This window comes from Kogia breviceps, chromosome 8 (assembly GCF_026419965.1).
Source record: "Kogia breviceps isolate mKogBre1 chromosome 8, mKogBre1 haplotype 1, whole genome shotgun sequence".
In the NCBI taxonomy this organism is placed as follows: domain Eukaryota; kingdom Metazoa; phylum Chordata; class Mammalia; order Artiodactyla; family Physeteridae; genus Kogia; species Kogia breviceps.
This window is the reverse complement of record NC_081317.1, coordinates 8,756,534-8,764,958: the sequence shown is the minus strand read 5'-3', so window position 1 is coordinate 8,764,958 and position 8,425 is coordinate 8,756,534.

Below are 8,425 nucleotides of genomic sequence, written 5' to 3'. Positions count from 1 at the left end.
GTGGCTCACGGGCCCAGCCGCTCCACGGCACGTGGGATCTTCCCGGACCGGGGCACGAACCCGTGTCCCCTGCATCGGCAGGCGGACTCTCAACCACTGTGCCACCAGAGAAGCCCCCCTATTGGGGTTTTGATTGGAATGACAATTACTCTATAGATCAATATGTGGAGAACTGAACAGGATAAATCTCCCTGTTTATTAGGTCTTCTTTGACGTCTTTCAATAAGGTTATATCATTTTCTGCAACAGGTCTTGCACATCTTTTATTAGATTTATTTTTAGATTCCTTACTTTCTGTTGCTATTCTAAATGTTGACTTTTTCTGAATTGTTTTATAAGCAAGTGTAGAGATGAGCAATTTAGTTTTGAATATTATCTTATATCCTGTCACCTTCATAAACTCATTAATCCTAATAATGGTATATATTATTTTGGATTTTTTAATGTAGATAATCATCTCACCTGGAAATGATAGTTTTGTTTCTTTCTAATCATTATTCTTCTTTCCTTACTTTACTTCTCCTTCTTGTTCTTTTTAAAATATTAAACACATTGGCTAGGACTTCCAATAAAATGTTGATTAGGAGGATATTAAGATCCTTATCTTGTTTTGTTAAGGATAATCCTTTTTACTTTTTATTAGTAAGTACGATTTTGCTAAATTTTGTAAGTTAAGAAAATTCCCTTATTTTCCTAGGAAGGTAAGAATTTTAATCATGAAAGAATGTTGATTTTGATTAAATGCTTCTTCTACATAGATCTTCTCCTTTAACCTGTTAATGTCACTGCACATGTTTACAATTTAATATATATTAATACCATTAGAGAACATGTAATACATGCTAATATAATATCTACTATACATAATATAATAATATATAATATAGTAATATTAATATATATTAATGTTAAACCTCATTAGGTCCATGGTATAAACCTGGTTTGGTCATGATTTTTAAATCTCTTGCTGGATTCAGTCTTCTACTCTTTCTTGATTTTTGCATTTAGGCACATGAATGGGGTTGTCCTGATATGAATAATAAAGTTATACTGGTTTCTCAAAGTGAGCTGATAAGTGTTCCCTTTTTTCTATTCTCTGGAAGAGTTTGTATAAAATTGTAATATCTGTTCTTTGAATGTTTGAAATCATCTGGGCTTGATGTTTTCTATGTGGGATTAGCAACCTATTTAATCATGTTTAGTGGTTATGGGACTATTCAGGATTTTTTTTTTCTTAAGCCAATTTTGATAAGTCATGTGTTCCAAAGAATCTGTGCATTTTGCCTGTTTTAAAATTTATTTAATACAAAGTTATATAGAATATGCTTTTTATCTTTTTAATCTCTGCTCTAGCTGTAGCAATATTTCCTTTCTCATCCTTAATGTTATTGATTTATGCCTTTAAAAAATTCTTTTTAAACTTTGCCAGATGTTTACCTACTTTATTAGTCTTTCAAAGAACTAATTTTGGCCTTGTTGATTCCCTCTACTGTATCTTTATTTTTCTATTTTATTAATTTATGATATTTTTTCCTTTTCTTTCATTGAGTTTTTATTCTTTTCCTATTTTTGTAAGTTGGATGCTTAGCTAATTGTCAGCTTTCTTTTTAAAAAATATAAGCATTTAAGCTCAAATTTCCCTCAAACTACCACTTACACTGCATTGCAAAAGTTTTGATATGCAACATTTTCATTCATAAGGGCTTTAAAATTTTCCAGTGTGATTTTTTTCTAACTCATAAACACATAGAAAAATTTTTACTCATTGTTTTATCATTGATTTTTAACCTCATTGCATTGCAGATTACAGAAACATGATCTGTATACCGGATATTATAATTTATTAAGAATTGTATTATGTTCTAGTATGTGGTCACTTTTTATACATTTCCCTTGTGTGGATGAAAACATTTGTATTCTCTAATTGTTGGATTCAGGATTTTATCTACATCCATTTGTTCAAGTTTGTTAATTGTGTAGTTAAAATCTTCTATATCTTAATTTTTTCTTTGCTTGACATAGCAATAACTACAAGAGATATGTTGAAATCTTCCATAATAATCATGGATTTACCAATTTTTCTCTGTAGTTCTGTCCATTCTTCCTTTGTATATTTTGAGGCTATTTTATGAACTGAATTATTTTATCTTCCAGTTTCATTAAAACTTTTATCATTATTAGGAACTCTCTTTTATAATATTTAACTTAATGACTATTTTTTTGATAGTAATAAAGCCACTCCAGATTTCCTTTGGTTGATATTTTTTTTCTCATGAATCATTTTGGTTTTTGTTTTAATATTTATTTATTTATTTATTTATTTGGCTGTGTCAGGTCTTATTTGCAGCACATGGGATCTTATGTTGAGGCATGTGGGCTATAGAGCACATGGGCTCAGTAGTTACAGCGTGCGGGCTCCAGAGCATGAAGGCTCAAGTAGCTGTGGCACGCGGGCTCTCTAGTTGTGACGTGCGGGCTCTAGAGGGTTCAGGCTTAGTTGCCCCGTGGCATGTGGGATCTTAGTTCCCCAACCAGGGATTGAACCCGTGTCCCCTGCACTGGAAGGTGGATTCTTAACCAGTGGACTACCAGGGAAGTCCCCTCATGTATCATTTTGAATGCCTTTATTTTCAGCCTTTTGGTGTCCTTATGTTTTAGGAGTGACTTTTGTACACAATATACAGCTGGATTTTAAAAATATTTAATATTTCAAATATTATGTCTTTTTTTACTAAAGAGTTTAGCACATTTACAGGTTTTACAGTTAGTGATAAATTGGATTTGTATCTGCCATCTAATTTTGTACTTTCTTTTTGATCCACCCATCTTTTCCATGGTTCTTGTTACCCCTTTCTCACTTTTTTAAAAGTTGAGAGGTTTTCCCCTTTTATTCCATTTCTTTTCCTCTACAGATTTGGTATTTACATACTCCTTTTCTATTATTTTTTAGAAATTACCCTTAAAATTTTATTTTTCAAACTTTAAAAACAGTCTAGGGTTAACAATCATTTAGTCCCCCTGCCATCCCCAGATAATTCAAGGACTTTAAACTACATTAATTCCAATCACCCCTCCCAACTTGTATATGATTGACATCCAGTATTTGAGTTCTACCTTTTTTTTTCTTTTTTGCCCACAAAGTAGACATTATTATTGCTATTAACACTATTTTATACAGCCACTTTTGGTTTAAATTTACTTACTTGTTTACCACTTCTTTACTCACCATTTGTTCTTGTATATCAGACTTTCCTTTTGGGATCATTTTTACTTTCCTTTAATAAAAGTCTGTCAGTGGTAAAATCCCTCAGGTTTTGTTCATGTGAAGATGACTTTATTTTGTTCTCATTCTCAAAAGATAGTTTTACTGAGCATGCAAACCTAGGTCAATAATTATTTTGTCTTGGTACTTTGAAAATAGTTTCCCATTTCTTATGGATTTCTATTGTGGCTATCGATAATTTTACTGTTAGTCTAAATGCCATTCTTTTATAACCAGTTTGTTTCTATTTGCTGGTTGCTTCTAAGTTCTTATCTTTATTTTTGGTCTTTTGCAAGTTTACTACAATGTGTCTACAAGTGGATTCACTTCTCTTACAAGTTCTGAAAGGTTCTCAGCCATTATCTCTTCAAATATAATCTCACCTTAGCTTTCTCTGCTCTTTCCTTGTGGGTTTCAGCTGCATAGTAGACCTTCTTATTCTTTTCTCTGTTTCTCTTAACCTCCTTTTATATTTTACATCTCTTTTTTTCTCTGTGCTATATTCTGGGTAATTTCTTCAGATCTACTTTCCAGTTCATAATTTTCTCTTCAGCTGCATCTAATCTATTCAGTCCATCTCATGAGATTTTTATATCACTGATTATAATTTTTATTTATACAAGTTCTATTTGGTTTATTTTCAAATCTTCTGGCCATTGTAGACAGGTTTTTATTCCACATACTTTTTTGTGATGTGATTCCATCTTGTATTTCTTTGAACATTTTATACATGATTGGTTTATATTCTGTATTTGGTAATTCCAATAGCCAAAGTATTTAGGAAGGGCGTATTGTCTCAGCGTATTGTTTATTGTATTGCTGACTCTCACTCATAGTGGCTTGTTTCCTTGTAGTTTGGTGATCACTGATTGTGAGCTCATACTTTTAATTTAATCTGTGGGAATCCTGAGGGCCTAAATTGGAGGTACATTCATACTGATGGCATTTGCATTTAGTCAGGGCTGTTATTAACCTGGGACTACTTCAGCCACCTTCAAGAGACCTTGGCACAATTCAGGAGTTTCAAGTTAAGTTCTCTCACCTTGCCTCTGCCCTAGACTTAATTTGCCTATCACAGTGCTTATTTCAACATTTAGCCTGCCTTTCCTGTTTACCTGTTAGTGATGACTCCATGCTTTAGTTTTAGTTACTCGTCTTGTTGAGTTTTTCTTGGCAGAGGATATTTAGTCCTTAGAGATTTCCCTTACTTTTTAACAAACTCAGCAATACATTAAAAATAATGGTTTGTTTTATTTTGTTTTGTTTTTGTAATTCATGCAGAACCTAGTTGTATTTTAGTGGGAGGGCCTTTTAGAGCACTAGTTCACCATCTTACCAAAAGTGGAAATCTCATGATGCTAGTATGATCCCCATTTTACAGATGAGGGAACTGAGGCTTAGAAAATTAAATGTGTTGCTCAAGACTACAGAGCAACACATGCAGTGGCAGAGTCAAGACTAGAACCCATGCTGTCTGACTCCAGAACCTGAACCTGAGTTTATCCAGAGGTTTGCTGGTCCCCAAAGGAGAAGAAACACGTTTATAGGGTTACAGCCTTGAAGTGTGTGGTACAGGCTCAGGTCAACACTCTGGGATGAACCCACAAACTTCTACTGAGGAAGGAATGATGAGACCCAGTCTGGCCCAGAGTGGGTAGGCCCCAGCCATCCAGCACCAGCTGCCAGCTCAGCAGCAGCTCAGCCAGAGGCCATAGAGGGCACTCAGCCCTGCAGTTCCACCCTGGGAAGGGAGCCAGCAGGAGCTTCCTGCACTTGGGTTTCCATGACAACCAGTCACCCTATTCAATAAGACGCAAAAGCCACAGGCAGTGATTGGAACGCTCCTGAATCTTCAGTCCTCATTACAGGTAGGTCTTCTGCAGCGTTGGGGGCAGTATGAGAGGGATTCAGAGGAAGGAGAATTCATGTGAAGGGATAATGTTCCAACAAGCTCACAATGCCACTCACCAGCCTCTTCCTCCTCACCCACACCCCAACTATCAGGGACCCAGGGTCCCATGTCCGAGGAAGCCCAGAAACAGGCTGGGGGCAGCCTGATGCTAGGTCCCAAACAATACTGGTTCCCCTTTATCATTCAACAGCAATCCCCTCTTGACTTCTCCTGCCAGGTTCTCAGGCTCCTATGTGAAATAAGGGCCCTGCCTTCTGTGAGCAATTAGTCTAGTGCAAGACCTAGATCCTAACAGCCAATTTTAACCAGGGGGCAAGGGAGCACCGAGGCCATGAGAGCACAGAAGAGGGATTCCCTCCAGGAAGTCTTCCCAGAGCAGAGGTACTTGAGCTGGGACTGGGGTGACAAAAATCTAGCCCAGTACAGAAGGGAGGGAAGGGCATTCCAGGCGGAGGGAACCACATGCAATAGGCTCAGAAGCATGAAGGGGTAAGGTTATTTTAGTAAAACGAAGTGAGGGAAGCAGGAAAGGCAGCCTTGAACTCAACGCTGTGAACTTTGGCTTTATCCTGGGAACAGCCGGCAGCCCTTAAAGGGTTTTAAAAGGGTATGACAGGGCCCTGTTGTCATCATAGTATCGAGGATGGATAGGAGCTCGTTGCAATAACACAAGGAGAGACCACAGTAAGGAGTACGATGACTGAGGTGGCAGGGGTAAGAGAGAAGGGGACAGATTTGAGAGATGTTTAGAAGGGCAGATCTGTAGGACTCGGTGAGAGATTGGCTGTGAGGATTGTGAAAAGACAGGAGCGTTAGGCAGGAGCAGGTGTGGGAGTAGGGGAGGGGCGGCCACAACAGACTCTTGCCGGGTCATGTGGAGGTGACCAATTTTCCTCATACAGATGCTGGTGGTTGAACCCCCTAGAGCGTGCTATCCAGGACATGTCCTCTCCAGGTCAACGCAGAAAAAGAATGTTTCAAAGCCTTTTTCAGCAGGCTTCAACCACCAGGTGGGCAGTTCCAGCTGCAGTTCTGCCCCCGACTCCCACGCCCTGCTCTGAACTGAACCAGCCCTGGTGTCCCAGAGCCCCCTACAAGAGGCAATCTGGGAAGCTGGTGTCTCTCCCTGCTGGGCCACTGGCTCCACACCTCCCAGGCCAGTGGAGCCAAATTTCTGTTTTGTGCTTTTTGTTTCCTTCTGGTTTTGTGCTTGTCACAAAGTTATGTCTGTGGCTGCTTGATTGGGTAGTCTGGGGCTGTATCAATAAGTAAACTGTAGAGAAATCAAGGTGATGATTACAAATTTTAAAAAGGGGCTCTGGGGGCTTCCCTGGTGGTGCAGTGGTTGGGAGCCCGCCTGCCGATGCGGGGGACACGGGTTCGTGCTCCGGTCCGGGAGGATCCCACATGCCGCGGAGCGGCTGGACCCCTGAGCCATGGCCGCTGGGCCTGCGCGTCCGGAGCCTGTGCTCCGCAACGGGAGGGGCCACAGCGGTGAGAGGCCCGCGTACCGCAAAAAAAAAAAAAAAAAAAAAAAAAGAGGCTCTGGAGTCAGACATAACTGTGTTCAAATCCTGACTCTAACTGGCTGGGTGTCTATGGGCAATGCCTCCCCCAGTTAATGGGGTCCTCGGACATCCCACGCCCTTCTGCCCACACTTCTTTCCTCCCTCAAGCCCCCCAGCTGTTCACACTCATCTCCTGTTCTCCTTCATCCCCTCCAGGGCAAGACCACACTCCCACCCCCACTAATTGATCCTGGTAAGGAGTCATAGCAGGCTCCTGAGGGAAGTGTTGGGGCCCAGCTGCCTCCTCACACCCCCTCCCTTCATTTCCAGCCCCCAACCTGATCTCCCAGCAGGTGCCAGGCCCATCCATCAGGGACCAGAGCTCACCTGCCTCATCTGCAGACTGCACTGGGGTACCTGACAGAGATCGGGGCCCCAAGGCTGATATCCACTTCTGCTCCTCTTAATCCCTCTTCCAGGATCCCTCCTCGACCTCGCACACCCCAACACTCACTGGGAGCTGGAGGAGGGAGGTGTGGCCTACGAAGGAGCCTGGAAAAGGGGGCGGGGCCAGGCCTGAGAAGCTACTAGGCAAACCCTACCCTGGACCCAGACAATCCGTCGACCCCCTCCAGGAAGGCCCGGGGGAACCAGAGGAGGGCTGCAGGCTGGCCGCCCCGCAGAGTCCGGGCACCCCGGGCCCGACCCACGCCCTGCCTGGTGGAGTCACCCCCTGGCCGGGGAGGCTTCCAAACCCAGCACCCACTTCCTGCCCGGGGCGGGGCCTGCGGCCACAAGCCAAGCGCCATAAAATTTAAAGAGGTGAGAGAGACACTTCGCAGAAACCTCAGCAGTGCGGGGAAATGAAATAAAGCCTCCCTTCGGGGCGCCCGCCCCCTACTGCGCCGCTCGAGCCCGGAGCCACCTCGGAGGGTCCAGGTGCGGACCCGCGCTTAATACACCCCTCTCCCTAAGGCTGGAATAGAGACACGCTCCCTCCCCACACTGCCCCCCAGCTTGGGAGGGCGAGGCCAGGCACCAGGGATCCGGACCCCAGCAACCTGCGTGGTGTTCCAGGCTGGGGCTGAGTCCGGCCGCTGTCCCTCATCCTGGCCAGGGCCGAGAGAGCATCTCCTCCCCCACAGGGAAGAGCAGGTCCAGAAATGCCCACACCCGCCAACTTGTCCCTAATGCCTTTCTCGGGTGTCCGATGGTTCTTCTGGTTCCCGCCACCCGCTCCCTCTCCTCGCCATCTGAGAGTCCACCCCCACCCCCGTCCAGCCCTCATCTTTCCCCGCATGATGATGGATGGAGCCTTCAGGGAGCTAGTGCGGGCCGGCTTGGTTCAGGCGGAAATGAAGAGGATAAGATCTGCGAGCTGAGCCCCTGTGACTGTGATATCCGCCTCGCTCGCTGAGCTCCGGGCGATGGATGCGCAGAGCACCCCCCACCCCTTGAGCTGTGGGCCGGAGGGTCTCCGGCCCGCAGCCCCAGAACCCCGCCCCCCGTGATGGCGCTCAAGCTAGGGCGCGTGTGCGCGCACATCGCCCCCGCCGCCACGGCGCCCCGCCGCAGAAACACCGCACTGCAGCCACACACGCGGCAGGCTGACCACCCCCCTTCCCACACACTTAGCCCTCTACACATCTGGCCGTGCCCCACACACATATATGGAACTGTCCCTCTTCCCCTAACACACTCGCAGCAGGCACGAGTGCACACACGAAGATTGTCCTTAGCACA